Source organism: Lissotriton vulgaris, chromosome 1_2, assembly GCF_964263255.1.
Source record: "Lissotriton vulgaris chromosome 1_2, aLisVul1.2, whole genome shotgun sequence".
Lineage (NCBI taxonomy): Eukaryota > Metazoa > Chordata > Amphibia > Caudata > Salamandridae > Lissotriton > Lissotriton vulgaris.
Window position 1 is genome coordinate 186501286 of NC_141686.1, and position 17822 is coordinate 186519107.

General features: G+C 41.5%; 1 protein-coding gene across 1 annotated transcript in view; it reads left to right on the forward strand.

Moving 5' to 3' along the window:
* LOC147734867 (galactose-specific lectin nattectin-like) overlaps positions 1-17822 on the forward strand; it is a 90010-nt gene that overhangs the window by 34323 nt on the left and 37865 nt on the right. The window lies entirely within an intron of this gene.

A 17822-nucleotide genomic window follows, 5' to 3' on the forward strand; every position in this document is an offset into this window, starting at 1 on the left:
AAAGTAGTAAGTTCATTCTGTGAATGCCAAAAGTAGTTAGTGGATTCTGTGAATACCAAAATAGTAGTAAGTTTAGGATTGAGTCTTAAGATCATTCTGTGAATCGGGCCCTGTGATCTGATACTTGGTGGGTCAAATATCTCACGAGGCTTCATAGAAACATCTACATTTGAGAATGGGGTTAACATTAAAGCATCGATGAATGAATTCATGTGAACAAAATGAAATCAAGAGCTACTGTGTAGCTCTTGAAGATATGCTGGGAAAACATTAAAGTTTCAGAATACAACTTATAGTTTCTGTAAGCCTTTTTACACGTTGTGGTGGAAGCGTGGTGGACCAGTGTAAGTTCAATCATTGGTGTTTCAGAAATATCCATACAGTATTATACCATGTCCTCTACCACTTTAAGCTTGTGCTCTGGCTTACAGAAAATGGCACTTGTTCTGTAGATTTAAAGCTATCAAGTTAAAGCACAATTTGATACCAGCGAATTTAGAATAATAGTAACTGGAAATCTCACTATGAAGCTAGGGTGAACATGTCAAACCTTAAGTAGGTGACTCATGTTAGACCGAACCAAAAATGTGCTCAACATCTCTTTAAGCATGCTATTGCACCATGTTGTTTCAGTGAGTTCTATATGACAGAATCAAAACTTGTTCTGGCAAGAAGATTCACTGTAAGAAGTATTGTGATTGTTGCAAAGCATCAAACGTCCTCTTATTAGAAACCAAGCACGTCATTGTAGTACTTGATTCTCTCAGAGTAGTGAAACACAGCAGCCATTGTGTTTTCTTCTGAAAAGGAACATACTTTTATTACACTACTGAATACAATACATTAAATTACAAACATATACATACAGGTAGCTGGATATATATTTGGTGATGCGTCCATATCACTTTCCAGCCTTAGTGGTTCCTGAACCCAGTAATTGACAATTCCATCCACCTGTACGGGAAGAAGCAGCACATTATAAGGGAGTGTAATTACATAGAAGCCAGGCTTGCTGATTTTTAATGGTGTCACCACATGAATAATACCAGCCACTTGTTGTAAGGTAACATTACAGAACCATTAGAATCACTAGGAGTAGTACCAGAATGCAGTAGTTATAATAGTGAACTTTGCGTTTTGAAAGTTTTAAATTATGTATTAAAATTTGTTGGAAGTAAGGTATGTGGATGGAAGAGCATGCACTCTGTCCGAGTAGGAGCCACAATGTTAGTCAGGATAAATCATAACACAATATAAATTATCCTCTGTTCACCCTCTGGTAGCTTAGCCAGAGCAATCAGGCCTATTTTAAGAGGCAATGTGTAAAGAGGTTGTATGCACCACTTAAACAGTAAAACAGTGAAACAGTGGAAACAATGACAAATAAGCCATTACAGTTTAGAAACATAAAGTAAGACTTTATAAATAAGACAAGACAAAAACAAAGAAAATCAACTATGTAGAAGTTGAGATATGAATTTTGAAGGAATACATGTCAAAGTACCGCTTAAAAGCAAATTGCTCTTAAAGGGGTTAACTGGTTGTGCCGGACCGGGATTAAGTAAAAAGTTCAGGTAGACCACGAGGGAACGAGGGCCGGATGCAGGCACCAACTTAGACCTGCTGAACAAAAGTACCTTGATAATAGGTATGCATGGACAGAGAAGGGGTGCAGCCAAGTGATGCTTTTGCATTCTCTGATGCAGCATGGGCGATGCGACGAGGCCTGTGAGCAAAGCTCCGATCATGCATTGCAGCAAGACTAAGCGCGATGCGACAACTCCAGGTCTAATGTGCCGACCTGATTCCAGTGGCAGCAGATGACACATAGATAACACTGCAGCAGGCCCCTAGGTCCAGGACTGGGTTAGCACCTCTTGGCAGGACAGATTCACCAGCAGATGAGCCTAAGGGTTGGAAAAGAAGAGGCCTAAGTGTTTTGTGTCCCAGAGACTTAAGCAACATGAGGCAAGCCAGCAAACCCTTAGAGTTACTCTGGGTTCAAGTGATGCAGGTCCAGTACTTCTCAACCAGTCAGAGAGAGTGTGGCAGCAACAGGGCAACACAGTAAGGGAAGAGATCAGCATCAAGAAGATCCAGCAGAGTGGCAACCCTTTAGCAGCCCAGTGGTTCATCTTCTTCCTGGCAGAGAAGTCACAGGTTCTCAGGTATACTACTTTGGTTGGGTAGGAGACCCAGTACATATACCCAAATGTGCCTTTGAAGTGAAGGTGACTTCAAAGAGGGATCTTTGAAGTTCACAAATTCCTATCTTCCCAGCTTGGCCTTCATACTCTCAGTGAAGGGTAATCAGCCTTTTATGTGGGGTCTGCCCACTACCTATTGAATTGTAAGTGTCAGCCCTTCTCCCCAACCTGCCCAGGAAGAGCCCATCGAACTGCGGATGTATGTAGCTGGGTACTCAGACACACACATCCTCCCTGTGTTTGTGGCTGTTTAGAAGGAGTGTAGCTGTCACCCACCCCAAATGTGTACTGGAGGCAGCCTGTACGGCACACACAGCTAGGAGCAGAGATATAAAACAAGCATTTCTAAAATAGTAATGGTATTTACAACATTACAAGTAAAGAGGGTGTATCCTTGTAATTCCAAAGATATAAACCATAAAGCAGATACTTTTTTAAAATCTGGAATTACAGCTTAAAAGCATGTTAAGGAATTCCCAGTGTTACCCGATGAGAGAAGTAGGCCTCACAATAGTGAAAACGAATTGAGTTGTTGGTCACTACCATGACATGTAAAATCTAAGAGTACATGTCCTACCTTTTTCTTACACAGCAACCTGCCCTTAGGGCTACCTAGGGCGTACAATTGGCCTGAGACATAGTTAAGGGGGTACTTATGTCGTTGGCACAATCAGTACTACCGATCTACTAGTTGCTGAATTGTACAGGTCTAGTGCACATGTAGTGCACTTTTCTAGGAACTCATAAGTAAATTAAACATTCCAAATACAATGAAGCAATAATACCATTGTTGGGGGAGACAGCAAAAGCACATTAGCACTATTTGGCAGTGCTAAAGTGTGCAGAGTCCTAATTCCAGCAAAAACAAGGTTATAAATGTAGGAAGGAAGATAAAAGGTGGGGGGAGACCATGCTAAGGCTGTCAGGTCTACCAAAGTTCAATATGTGTATCAGTCTTTGTTTTATATTACCCAAACTGCCATTGCAGCCATAGAAACTAATACAAGTGGTCATTGCATGCCAGAACCCAAGAGCAGAAGCTTCACCTTTCTCGGGGTCAGGGTTTCAATTGCCTGGAAGAGGTAGGTTGGTATTGTTAAATAATTCCAGGGAGGTGCATAATGTTGGTGGTGCCTGTGTCCCTCTTTTTTTCAAATCAAATGTTATTGTTTTTTGTTTCATGCAAAAGGACCCAGATGGTCCATGTTCATACATGGGACTTTGCAGGATGAGACCCCAAAAACATGTAAAATCCAAACGTATGCACAGAAAGCCCCCGGCAACTGCCCCTCCAACTCCAATGCAGCATCTAAAATCTTATACAGTGTCAGTTCCAGATCGTGTTGCATTACCCAGTATTTCTTTGCCATAGTGTCTGAGGTCAGCATCTAATTGTAGTGCTGTGGCTCCTAGAACAAGCCCGGAGAATCTGCCCACCTCTACCAAATCTTCTGATGTTTCCGAGGAGAGTTCTCTAGCCTGAATTACTGCTATTTTGAGTCCCGCACTTCAATGCTCCCAGAGACTGTGGCGCACTGGTTTTTCACTGTCGCGTCCAATGGCGTTTATAATGATTTACGCCTTTTCCCTCACTGATGTGGAGGAGAAGCAGTTTTGGGACAAATGAAATGGGTAATGCTAGATCTGCAGCCAAACAAGACACCACCCCCTACCAGATCATGTCAATGCACTGCTGCTTCACACAATATATATGAACATGCCTTTCTCTGCCTCACAATGGAGGCATGTGAAAGATCCTATGAGACCCAGGAGCCAAAAGTGGCTTCTCATATAGTATGCTATATGTAAATATTTTAATTGGATCAGTTTCAGGCAGGAAGATATCGCCACACCACCAGGGGCCTGCTGAGCCTCTGTCCAATCATCTGTATATACATTGTCAATGTTGGCTTGCCATGCCACTCAGAGGGCATATATCGTAGTGGAGCTGTTAGGGACCAAGGAGCAATTCATTTTGGGAACTTTACGGCTATCTAAATCACCCATTAGGAGGTTGTCCTCTAGCACACTGAATTCCGGGAGATCTAAAAGGTTGCACACATAGTAGGAGATAGCATCACACAGCTGCAAGAATTTGTAAAATTGGCTGCAATGCATCATGATTTCAGATTGGAGCTCCTGGAAAGATTTAAGCATGATGAAGGTCGCCCAGTGAAGAGATGGCATTATGATCCTACCCCAAGAATCCCATCAGCTTAGCTACCTGTGGGAAGATGATGCCTCTCCACAGTGGCATCTTCCACGTCAAGCACCCCCACTAGACCATTTTACGGAGGGATTGTCTCAGTACCTGCACCACTACTCTTGTCATTGGGAGAAGGGTGCCCATGTGCTTCCCACTATAAAGTAGGTCCAGTCCAGAGATATCACCCATCACCCACCTCTCGCTGGAATAGGATGGGTCCGCAAGTGGTAGGCATCATAATATGATTAAACATCTGCAGCGAATGAACCAGGTGAGGCATGAGAGCCATCCATCAATTAACCAGGGCCTTAGTGAGAAGTTCAACCTCAATGTTAAGTAGAGGGATTGGGAAATATGAAGAATGAGCCACCAGTGGACGCCCCGGCTTAGGGAATGAAATGACTTCAGCATGTCTCCAATCTGGGGGAAGTCCTTCCTCTGTAATTGCTGTATGGAATGCCCCCAGCAGGTATTCCCCCAATTGTGGCATATAGGCTTTAAGGAATTCGCTGGTAAGACCATTGGGTCCAGGGGCCGTTTCTCTTCTGTAAGCAGCTCATACATGCAAAGACAAAAAAGAAGAGCATTCCATGGCATAGCTGTCCTGATAGAGAAAGCCCTTCCTCCCTTTCTGGCCTTGGAAAATCGTGGAACACATAATAGGTGCTTGGAATTTGATCTAAGAGTGCTCGCCAATTGATACAGAAGGAGTCTCTTTCTGAGGTATATAGGTCCAATGTTGTGCATTGCCTGAAAAGCAAGGGTCAAGGCATTGAATTTTATGCGTGTTGCAACCGGAAGCAAGTGAAGGAGCTTAATATGAGGGGAAATGTGCTGACCGAGCGGCACTCTGTGAATAAGTCTTGCTGCTGCGTTCTGAATCATCTGAACGCTGTGAATCAGATAGCTGGGGAGTCCCAGGTACAGACTGTTCGTATAATCTAGATGAGATGTCACTGTCACATTAACTACTGTCCTCCTGGAGTCCTCTGGCAAAAGGTGCAAGAATTTTTTTAAAGTTCTCAGCTTGCCAAAGCAGACCTATGAGACATGGTGTATATGGAATTCAAAGCATAGAACGGAGTCCCACTTGACACCCAGATTTGTAGCTTCCTTAGCCGGACAGGGTGGATTTCCTAAGTCAGCCCACACCCAGAGTCCTGCGCGAGCAGGGGGAGGGCTGACCAAAGAACATGATCTCCATCTTGTCAGCATTTAATTTTAGCTTGTTGTTGTTCATCCAGCTGGTGATGTCTTTCAGGCAACCCATTAATCTTGCAAATGAGTCCCTTGACTGATCCTTAAAAGAGAATATCAGCTGTGCATCATCTGCATATGAAACAGCCTTCAACTCCCAGGTGTCAATCAGATTGAAGAGTGGTACCAAGTAGATATTAAAGCGCAGGGGGTTAGTGCTAAACCCTGTGGTACCCCACATCGTAGCGGGTTAGGTGATTCTGAAGGTAGGACTGAAGGTAGGACTGAATCCAAGCAAGGGCTGTACCCCGGACACCAATCTGTTCAAGCCCATTTAGCAGTATGGAATGAGTAACCAAGTCAAAGGCGGCAGACAGATCCAAAAGGATCAGAATAGCCAACACTGCTGCATCCATTGACATTCTAATAGATTCTGGCACCTACGCCAAGGCTGTTTCCATGCTAGATCCTGTCCGAAAGCCTGACTGAGTGACGTGAAGGATATCATGGTGGGCGATATACTTTGTGAGTTGGCGCTGCGTTATTTTTTCTAACATTTTTGCCAGAGCCGGTAACAAATAGGGCAATAATTCCCAAGCTCCTTGGGGTCTGCGTTAGCTTTTTTCAAGAGAGGCAGAAGGAGCACCTTTTTCCAGACATTAGGAAAGATGCCCTTGGACAATGAGGTATTCCAGATGACATTCAGTGGTGGATTAATCCAGTGAGGAAGTAATCTGAAAATCTTGGGAGGACAAGGGTCGATGGGACATCCCGATTTACACCTCAAGATTTCAGCCTTGGATTCTTGTGGGGAAATATGGGCAAACTCTGTAAACGTACCATCGGACATACCGGTTATTGGAGCCTTGGGAATCAATAATGACACTTCAGATGTGAAATAAGAGCATACATGCTTAATCTTCTTCTCAAAGACGTTGGAAAGATTAGAACATAACTCTAAAGAGGGCAGGATTTTCCCTTCAGCCACAATAGGGTTGGTAAAGGATCTGACGATCCTGAAATTCTCTTTGCTTGAGTGCTCTGCACCCTCAATCTGTCTAACAAAGTACTCTTTCCTTGTCACTCCCATCATTTTACAAAGATTTTTTAGAGCTATATCATACTCCTGATTCGCTTCTTGAGTATACTCCTTCCTCCATCGCCTTTCCAATCTTTTACATCTTTGTTGCTCCGAAACCCAGATAGCTGAAGGGGACTCTCTCTGAGATTTAGGAGTTTTTAATGCGCCACCTCGTCAAGTGAAGCAGAGATCCTAGCATTAAACAGTACTGCATCTGTGTTAGGATCCCCGAAGTGTGGTTGGTCACTGTTAGTAATCATTGGACCCACTGGGTCTGCACTAACTCTCTTCAAGTTCCTACCCATCTTTAATTGTTTTTGACCCGGCTCCTGCGTTTTGCCTATGTCGAATGAGAAAGAGATTAGAAAGTGGTCTCCCATGTCATACATTGAGGGTTCTCCACTTGAATAGAATGGATGTTAGAGAAAATTAGGTCAAGAGTATGGCCTGCTCTGTGTGTGGGCCTGAAAACATGTTGTGGAAGGTTTGCACCCTGAAGAGACTGCACTAAGAGCGAGGCATGGAGACATGAGGCGCCGTCCACATGCAGGTTAAAATCACCTAACGCCATACAATAAGAGTATTGTAATGATTTTTGCGCAATCAGATTGCTCAGCTCCCACAAATAAGGGATTGGGCAATCTGGGAGTCTATATCTTAATAGGCCAGCAACGGACAGGAATAGAAAAAACTTAGGGGCCCATTAGGATGTCGGGCGGATTGCCCCCGCCAGGCTGGCAGTCCACCCGACATCCGCATTGGAATTCCCCCCTGCCATATTCGTATGGCGGGAGGGACCTCGGCAGCCGGAAAGACCGTCCGCTGCTTTTCCGCCCCGGTCGCCTTGAGGCCGGGGCGGAAAAGGATTAATATGGTGTCGGTGTCCTTCAGACATCGCCAGCCATACTACAATGGGCTTCTTGTGATGCCTTTCCGCGGCAGCAGAAAGGCATGCGGTCTTCACTCATGAGGCCTCCTGCGGGCCCCCAGAGTGAAAGAGAGGTGGTGGGTGCACACGGGGGTACCTGTGGTACCCCCCTTCATTTGCATAGACAAAGCAGCAGGCACCGTGCGGTGCCTGCCGCTTTGTCTATGCAAATGCTTTAATGCATTTTTAGCATTGTGGCGGGTGGTGCTGAGGGCACCGGCCGCCACAATGCTAAAAATGCAGGATGTGCCCGCCACAATACATTAAAATATTATTCACATTATTATATTAAATTATTTTTAAATATTTTACATGAAAATAAAATAAAATTAAATATAATTAATGTAATAATTGTAATTACATTAAATTTTGATTAAAATAATATTAATTAAATTTAATAGTGGGTTGTAATATTAGGGTAAGTGTTGGATGGTGTAGGGGTTAAACTTACTATTCTAACTCCAGGGGGGTGTAATAGTAGGGTACGTGTTGGATAGTGTAGGGGTTAAAATTACTATTCTAGCTCCAGGGAGGTGTAATATTAGGGTAAGTGCTGGATGGTGTAGGAGTTAAAATTACTATTCTAACTCCAGGGGTTTTAATAGTAGGGTAAGTGTTGGATAGTGTAGGGGTTAAACTTACTATTCTAACTCCATGGGGGTGTAATAGTAGGGTAAGTGTTGGAATAATGTAGGGGTTAAAATGACTATTCTAACTCCACAGGGTGTAATATTAGGGTAATGTTGGATAGTGTATGGGTTTAATATTCAAAACATTTTTAAGTTTATATTTTTATTTATTAACATTAATTTTTAATATGTTAAATTAAATTTAAATTAAATTAAATTAAATTATTATAAAAATGAATATTAATTATTTTAAATACTTTCCCTTACTAAATTAAAAATAATTATTTTATTAATTAATATTAAATAGAATTAAATAATAATTTAAATATAATTTAATTGTTTTGTATATTTAACATTAATTACTATATTAAATAAAGAAAAAATGCAAAAAAACTACTATTAATTACATTATATACTAAATGAAATTAAATGTAATTCATTTTTTAAATTAATATTAATTTGTATATAAACTAATAAAAAATGTAATTAAAAAAATAACAGTTATTTAAATTAAATACTTACCCATACTTACGTTGTAATGGCATGCGTTTAATAGCACCTAAAAGCACCTGCGTTGTAATGGCATGCATTGTAATAGCATGCGTTGTTATGGATTATGCGTGGTAAAAGTTTTGTTGTAATGGTAGTGCGTTGTTATGCCCGCGTTGTAATGGCTGTTCCCCACACAAACTATCCTGGAACCATGGGGAATTGCTATTGCTAAAGACAGGAGGGTGTCCTTGTTCAGCCAAGTTTCCGTAAGGAACACCAAACCCCAATCATTATCCATTAGTAAAAGCCAGATGTCCTCAGTGTTTTTGGGAAGTGATCTACAGTTGATCAGAACTGCTCTTATCCCACTGCACAATGCACTATGTGTCTTGAAGGGCTTGCCCCGGCCACTAGATATTTTCCTTGGCTTCCCTGCTTAAAATTACAGATCTTGTACTGGAAGCTGGAATTACAATTCTCCATCACCATGGTCCCCCATATGTTATGTTATGTTATGCTAATAAAACTTGTAAAGCGTACTGCTACCCTAAGGTGTCCTGGTGTTGGGAGCTGCCTACTTGATTACTGGACAGGAGAAAAGCCAGGTTTTCAGCCCCATTCTAAAAGGAAGTAGCTTGGTTCCACTTCTGAGGTGGGCATTCAAGCCTTTGCGGCACAACAGAAAAAACTCCTGCCCCCCCAGTTGGCTGTTTTAACTCATGGAATTTGTATTTGTTTGGCATCGGCTGAGCACAATACTCTGCCGGGAACATACCATTGGAGATGTTGTCTCATATAAGCTGGTCCAGCTCCTTTCAGAGCCTTAAAGACCATTACAGAGGGCCTTAAACTCCACGCGTTGTTTCACTGGCAGCCAGTGGAGGTTTCGAAGTCTCTTCTTCACGGAAACAAACCTTGGGATACCCAAGAAGACCCTGACTGCTGCATTTTACACGACCTGAAGTTAATTAAGGTGTCTTTTTAGATGTTGAGATAAAGGCCGTTGCAGTAATCAAGTCGGGATAAAATGAGAGCTGTGACTACTGTTCTGAGGCAGTCTTCAGGAAGAAGAAATTTAATTTTCCTCAAAATCCTGAGAAGATGGAAACAGGAGGAAACAACTCAACTAATCTGCCCCCCAAAGGAGAGTAATGAATCCACAATCACCCCCAAGTTCTTCACCTTAAGCGTAGGCACTTGGGCCGGGCCCATGTTTTCAGTCCACCAATCGGGTGACCATCGATTTGAGGAATTGACAAAGATGATCACCTCAGTTTTCCCTGAATTTATTTGCAGGCAATTTGCTGACATCCAGCTTGTGATTCCTTGCACCCAGTCATGACAATCCAGTCATGACAGTCCTGGTCAGACTCAGCCTCATTGCCCTTCTGGATTGACAACACGTTTTGTTTGTCGTTGGCATAGGAGGTCAGCTGGAGTCCAAATGATCGTAGAAGGGCTGCCAGCGGGGACACGTAAACGTTGAACAGAGTAGGACTAAGCGCTGAACCCTCTGGAACGCCACCGGGCCTGGAGAAAGGCCTCAAGTGATCCCTGTCCAGGTCCAGTGTTTTGATCCGATCCAAGAGAAAAGATTTTAGAAGGGCATGGGCCTCGCCTTGAACCCCATTTTTGACTAACTGGTCCAATAGCAATTCATGGTGGACCGTGTCGAAGGCCGCCGAGAGATCCAGCATAATCAGAATCGCGGCTGCTCCCTGAACCAGTGCCTCTCTAATTTCTTCAGTAGATTTAATCAGAACCAGCTTAGTGCTGTGTTCATCACGGAAGCCCAATTGTGTTGGGTCTAGTAGACCATTGGTCTTAAGAAAGGAACTTAATTGAGAGTTCATTTCCTTTTCTATCATCTTCGCCGGCAACGGAAGGCGAGAGATGAGTCTGTAGTTGTTTGGCTCTCTAGGGTCTGAGTTAGAAAGGATTGAAGCTTTTTTCCAGGCCTTGGGAAACAGACCCGTCCTAAAGGAAATATTAAAGACTGGAGCAAGGGCCGACCTGATAGTATTCGGGACAAGTTTGACCACTGATACGGGGTATGGGTCTAGCGGTGAGCAAGAATGAATTGCCGACAAGAACGTTATTGCATCTTGGGCCTCCAATGTCGCAAAGCTGTATAAAGTGGGGATTAACTTGGAGTCATTTAACAAGCCTCAAGCTCCCACCTTGATGTCCTCCTTTGGCATGTTGCTGAAAGAGGGGAAAATAATGTCCTCTTTTTGCAAAATAAAGGAGGCCAGAGTCTCACAGAATGCAGGTCCACTCCGTATTTTAGCACTAGTAGGGGTTGTGAGTTTTACAATGGTTTTATAAAGTTCCTTGGAGGATTTGGCATTACTAATCTGTTCCCCAAAGTACTTCTTTTTTGTATCAAGAAGCATTCTTTTGTAACAAGAGAGACTTTCTTTATAAGCCTCTTTCGTAATATTGGTGTAGCTTCTACTCCAGATGTGTTCCAGACGTTTACATTCAGCTTTAAGCAGTTTTAAGCAGTCAGAGTACCAGGGGGCCGATGGTGATGCCCCCTGGGGAAAACACCTCTTAGCAGGGGCTAGTGTTCCACAGGCCGAGTCCAGCCATTCGGTGTATTCAGCTGATGCCTCTTCAGCGGAGGAGTGCCAGGAATGCAACATTACTTTCAGACAGCTGTCTAGCTCTAAGCTATTGATGTTTTTCCAGTTTGAGTTTGAGATGCCTGGAAGAATAGATATCAAAATATATATCTGCATGATCCGACCCGGAGAGTGGCAAGACTCCTCGATAGTGAATGTTGGGGTGGTTAGTAAAAATGCCGTCTAGGGTATGTCCTGCGGTATGAGTAGGGTCTGACACTAGTTGGGTGAGTTCCCCCCACTTAAAATGTGTTGCAGTTTTATATTATCAGGATCGTTAGCGTCCTCAAGATAGAAATTAAAGGGACTTCTGCCTAGTAGTATGTCCCATTAAAAAAGGGACTGTCATGTGACATTTGCATCCCTTTCTGAGCCTGTCCGGAGATAACTTCGGGAAGCACATTTTTCTACCATTCAAGTCTAGCTTCAGAAGGAACTCTCACATAAATTACTACCCAGAATGAGGAGCAAGTCTTGTGTCCAGCATACCCTCCCCAGCTTTTCAAACGGGCAGCAAGGCCGGCACTAGGTGCTGGCCAGGCACAAACGGGGTCGCACAGGCTTGCCTTTGGAGCCCCTTAAATGTGCCAGCCGCTGCCCACGTCCGCTGCGCGATAGCAAAGCGGCGTGCATTAAATAGGCACCACCACCTGGGAGCAATCCAGACTCTGGACTGCTAACTGCCCCAATATGGCTGCTAGCAAATGGCCTAACCGGGCGGAGTAGAAATGGCACTCTGCTCGGCGATTCTGGAAGTTCAAAGTGCTTGTGCAAAGGTGGCTGCAGCAAACGAAAGCGCACAAGAGATCACAACCACTTCCTTGTTTAGGTAGAGGAGCACTCCGTTGATACTGCAGGGTTACACGGGGGTTGTCCAGCTCTACTCTAAGACAGGCAGTCTGATGACACTTACCCACAGGTAATGTGAAGTTAGTCTACCCTGGCAGGGATTTGACTGAACACTAACTGTAGGCAAACCTAGGGTAGGGAGTGCAAGGTAGGCATCCCACTATACACAGTAATTATATGCCTACATATATTCTTTGGGGGATGTGGCTTGTGATGTTCTAAGTTTGCACACACAGTTTTTAACCTGTAGGGCTGGGGTTACAGATGGTGCACTTTGGCTAGCAGGGACAGAGCTAATTATGTCTTTAGGGAATGTACCAAGTCAGCCTGGCACAATCCTGACATTTATGTTGGCCAACAAATGCGAAGTTGTAGAGAGGAAGGTACAAGCCGTACAACATACAACAGGGTAGATTCATTATTTAAGAGTCAAACAAAAATTTTGCACACCCATTATTGCGGCCCTCATGTTTGTAAATTCTTTCCTTGTGGTTACCTTGCATTCTAAAGTTCCATTCCTCTTCTGTATGCTTGTTACGATACCTCTGTATATTATTTTGCTTTCATTTGCTTTCTTTCTCATCTCTGGTTGACTTTTCTTTGCTGTCACATTCATTGACAACATATGCAAGTGTCTCGATGTGGACCAGGATCTCGCACTCTGCTTCAGGGATCAATTTGGCAGGATATTCAGTAGACCTTGCACCCTCCAAGAGCACTAACTTCCTGCTCGCAGATTCTGGCTCTTCAGGGCATATGGGCTTTATTCTCCTGGGTGACATCCCCTCACCCACCAGGGAAACTAGCAGACCTAAGTCCTCAGTCCTGATCACAGCAGGCAGAGGTTGTGCAGCGTTCCCCACTCTAATCTACAGCTCTCATTTGACAATTTGTGGACAGATGTGATTTATTGTCTTAATATTTGAAGTTCATGCTGTGTGGATTGTCCACTTTGCAGTGCCCAGTCCTCTGTCCTGTCCTTTGTCCAGGAAGCAATATGTCTGTAATACAGGAGTGACTTCAAGCTTATAGCCATGCAACACATTCCATAGGAGTGATTATCGAATCACACCTGAGTATCAGCCTCACTGTCATATGCCTACTAATCTTGTTCTTTATGACTCCTGTGTCAGTTCAATCTCCTTCCCGAACTTTGCGCTGGCCTCAGTGACCAATGACTTTCACATGATTTTCAAAGGGTATGCAGTCAAAATATCGAGTTCAAAATATCGAATTACATTAATATCGACTTCAAAATATAGAATGGACAAAATATCGAATGGACAGAATATAGGCAACAAAAATATTGAATTTAAGGTAAGTAATTTAATATCGATTTTTATAAATATAGAAAGTTAAAATATCGAAGTAGATAATATAGGTATTCAAATATATCAAATTTTTAATAATATCGATTTTTTTAAAGTGTTTTCTATTATAGTATATGTGTGAAAAGTGTATATTTTTATTATAATTTATTTTAAGTAATACATTTTATGTTATTTAATTTTTGTGTAATTTAATTCTGTACTGGGTTGTGGGTTTATAGGGGAATAGGGTGGGAAGTAATTTAATTGTAATTAATTAACTATTTTAATGTATATATTGGTATTTATTTTTAATTAATTGTTAATTAATTTTAATGTGTAATTAATTAATTTTTAATTGGTAATTAATTTTAATTAATTAATTAATTGATAATTATGTAAATTGTATTAATTTATTTTCCGTGATTGGTTGTGGGTTTGTAGGGGAATAGGGTGGGAAATAATTTAACTGTAATTAATAATTAAATATTTTAATTTATTTATTGGTATTTATTTTGAATTAATTGTTAATTAATTACTAATTTGTAATTAATTAATTATTATTTGGTAATTAATTTGTATTAATAGTTAATGACTTTTAATATTGAATATGTATTTGATTTTTTAATTGATTAATTATTATATTATATTAAATTTGGTAATTACTTTTATTTAATTTTTTATTGGTATTGATATTTTATTTATTTTTTATTAATATATTAAATATGTACTTTCTCTACTGTTGCACTCATTTCATTTGGGTTCTTTATTCGATGATTAAAAATCACCATAAAAGTACAAGCAATCATTATACATTAAGTTCATCCCTTTTAAAACAAACAAACAAGTTAACATGTAACCCAAAGTAAATACAACAACAAAATCCCAGTGAAGTAAATAAACATTAAAATAAATAAACATTGTGATCAATTAAAGCCAATCACCGAATTCTCATGTTCCTCCCCCCCCTTCTAATTGCTCATAATCGGACAGCTACTTTAATAAAATTGATAATGCAGCACAATGTTAGTGGGTCCGATGCCTGTTGTAAAAAAATCAAGGCCTCTTTTGCACATTTAATATTTGATTTTTTTAAAATATCTACCAAAAATCTACGTCTGGGTTCCGTATAAAACGGACATATTACTGCAAAATGAAGGGAATCCTGCGGAGACCTATTGTCGCAGCCGCAGGTTCCCCTCTGCTCAATAGTGGGTGAGTACCCTAGTGGTGATCCCAATAAATAAGGTAAAAAATTGAGCCTAAAACGGGTCATTAAAAACCTTTCCTGTGCGTTGTGTAGCAAATATAAATATGGTTCCATTCCTTCTGTGGTCTTTACAAGGTTAGATGCACCCACCGTAATTTTAGCCATTTCTTGTTCTGTTCTTTGTGCGGCTTTGTGTACAAAAAACGCTTTTTTAACAATTATCTTGTGCTGAGGGATGATCGCGGTCGGGTCAATAAAAAGATTCCCTAGACCCAGAGCTACTAGTACAGATTTTACAAAGCTCAGCCACGGGATTCGCGACCATTTTTCTCTGCCCAAGCAATCATTCAATATTTCCCTGCTTAGGCTCGCCTCTTGGTTTGTCCAGAGCTTTAGCCAGGCTAGAATTGGCTTAACCTTTATCAAATCTTCAAGGTGGGAGATCCTTAACTCCCTGTGTGCTATTGAGGCTGTTACACTGTGTGGGGCTTTCAGGACGGATCGTAGATGTTTATTATCCTCCCTCTGCAATTGACAGACATTAGCAAAGCCCCACACCTCTGCCCCATAGGTGACTTTAGAGCAATATACTGAGTTATACAGGATCATGACCTGTTCGGGGCACCATCTCCCCAACCTTCAGCCATAACCAGCTATTGCCCCATTGGCGGCAATCAATTTGCGACAACGTTCCTCTATCAGAGCGTTACATTTAAATAACCCATCAAACAGAACACCTAAATATGAGAATGACTTGACCTTCTCAATCTTATGACTCCCTATTGTAAAGATACATTTGTTAGAGGGTTTTTTACCAACATTTAAAACATAGGATTTACTCAAATTAACAAAAAGGTCTAATGAACCCGTAAAGGAAACAAAACCATCAATTAAAATCTGTTGACTCTTTGGTGTGCGCCACGAGTAGGACCGCGTCATCTGCGTAAAGTAACACAGGAACATGGCGCAACCCTACTCGTGGACAATCGGCGCCCAACTGTAAAAGGTGCTGTTCAAGATTATTATTATAAAGAGAAAATAAAAAAGGTGCCAGGATACAACCCTGCATTCACCCTGCATATTATATCTAACTTGTGCTGATGTATTGCTGTGCAATTCCCTTAATATGTTAATGAGGCCAACCTCTATCCCCATGGTGGTCATCATGTTCCAGAGCTTACCTCTGTTAACATGATCAAAGGCGGCTGCCAAATCCATAAATCCCAAATAAATGGCTTCATCACTAGCCATAGTGTATTTGGCTGCTAACATATGAAGATTCAAGCATTGGTCGCTCGTAGAACGACCCTTCCTAAAACCGTACTGTGTGTCTGAGATGATTTTATTTATTTCTGTCCACTCAGACAACCGGTTTAGTATCCCCCTTCCCAAACTTTTAGCGGAAACATCGATTAGGGAAATAGGGCGATAGCATTGTGGGTCGTCCCTGTTACCCTTTTTAAAAATGGGGACGATGGTGGCAGTGGACCATGAGGGCGGTAAGCCACAACGGATTGCAGTGTTAATGACTGTCAGTATAGGGGCCCATAATTCCACTGAACTGAGGAACAGGTCAGGCGGGATTCCGTCCGGGCCTGGTGCTTTATTTTTAGATAGCCCCTCGATCCCGACCTTAATTTCCTTTAAGGAGAAAACTACAAGCTGACCTAGATCTGTGTTACCTGTTTCGTACTGGGTGTCTGTTTCATGGTTATATAGACCCCTGTAGTGATTGATCCACATGTCGGGTGTGATGTTCGTTCCTAATTTGGGGGCCGAATCATCCTGGAATGTGGGTCTATTAATTATTTTCCAAAATTCGGTCATGTCCCTCTTTTCCCCAGCTTCTCTAAGGTCCGCCCAATCTTCTGCTTGTAATACCTTTTTCCTCCTGCTCAGCTCACTTTTATATTTTTTCCTGCAGGACGCGACCCGAGTAGCATCCCTGGGCTTTGCTTTAATGCTATCTTTGAGATCCCTCAGGGCTTTAGAGCAGTCTCGGTCGAACCATCACGGCTGGCTATCAGTCTCTTTTGCTGGGGCTCTTTTGCTCTCTCTGGAGTGGGAATAGGAATTTTAACCCCTACGCTATCCAACGCTTTCCCTACGGTTGCACTCACTGGCGTGGAAATAGTAAATGTTACCCTCCCTCTATCCAACGCTTTCCCTACTGTTGCACTCTCTGGAGTGGGAATAGTAATGAATATCCCTACGCTATCCAACGATTTCCCTACTGTTGCACTCTCTGGAGTGGGAATAGTAATTTTAAGTCCTACGCTATCCAACGTTTTCCCTACTGTTGCACTCTCTGGAGTGGGAATAGTAATTTATACCCCTACGCTATCCAACGCTTTCCCTACTGTTGCACTCTCTGGAGTTGGAACAGTAATTTTTAACCCTACGCTATCCAACGCTTCCCACTGTTGCACTCTCTGGAGTGTGAATAGTAATTTTAACCCCTACGCTATCCAACGTTTTCCCTACTGTTGCACTCTCTGGAGTGGGAATAGTAATTTTAACCCCTACGCTATCCAACTCTTTTCCTACTGTTGCACTCTCTGGAGTGGGAATAGTATTTTTTTCCTCTACGCTATCCAATGCTTTCCCTACTGTTGCACTCACTGGAGTGGGAATAGTAATTTTTACCCCTACTCTATCCAATGCTTTCCCTACTAATGAACTCACTGGAGTGGTAATAGTAAATTTTACCCTACCGCTATCCTACGGTAAGAATATTGTATATTTTTTATTAATATTATGTTAATATATATATATATATGTTTTAAAAAATAAAATGTTATGTTTTTTTGTAACTTAAATTAATATTTTAACAATTTAAATGTTATTTAAGTATTTTTAATTATATTTTAGTTAATTATTTTTATTATTTCATTAATTTTAAATTATTTTTAAGACATTAAAAAAAAATCGATATTTTGACTAACTATTTTTTTTAAACTATATTTTTGATTCAATATTTTAGTACTTACCTGTTTGTAGATAGGAATTCGATACTTTTGTAGTCGATATTTTATCCTCAATATTTTTGTAATTCGATATTATGGTAATCGATATTATGTCAGTGATCC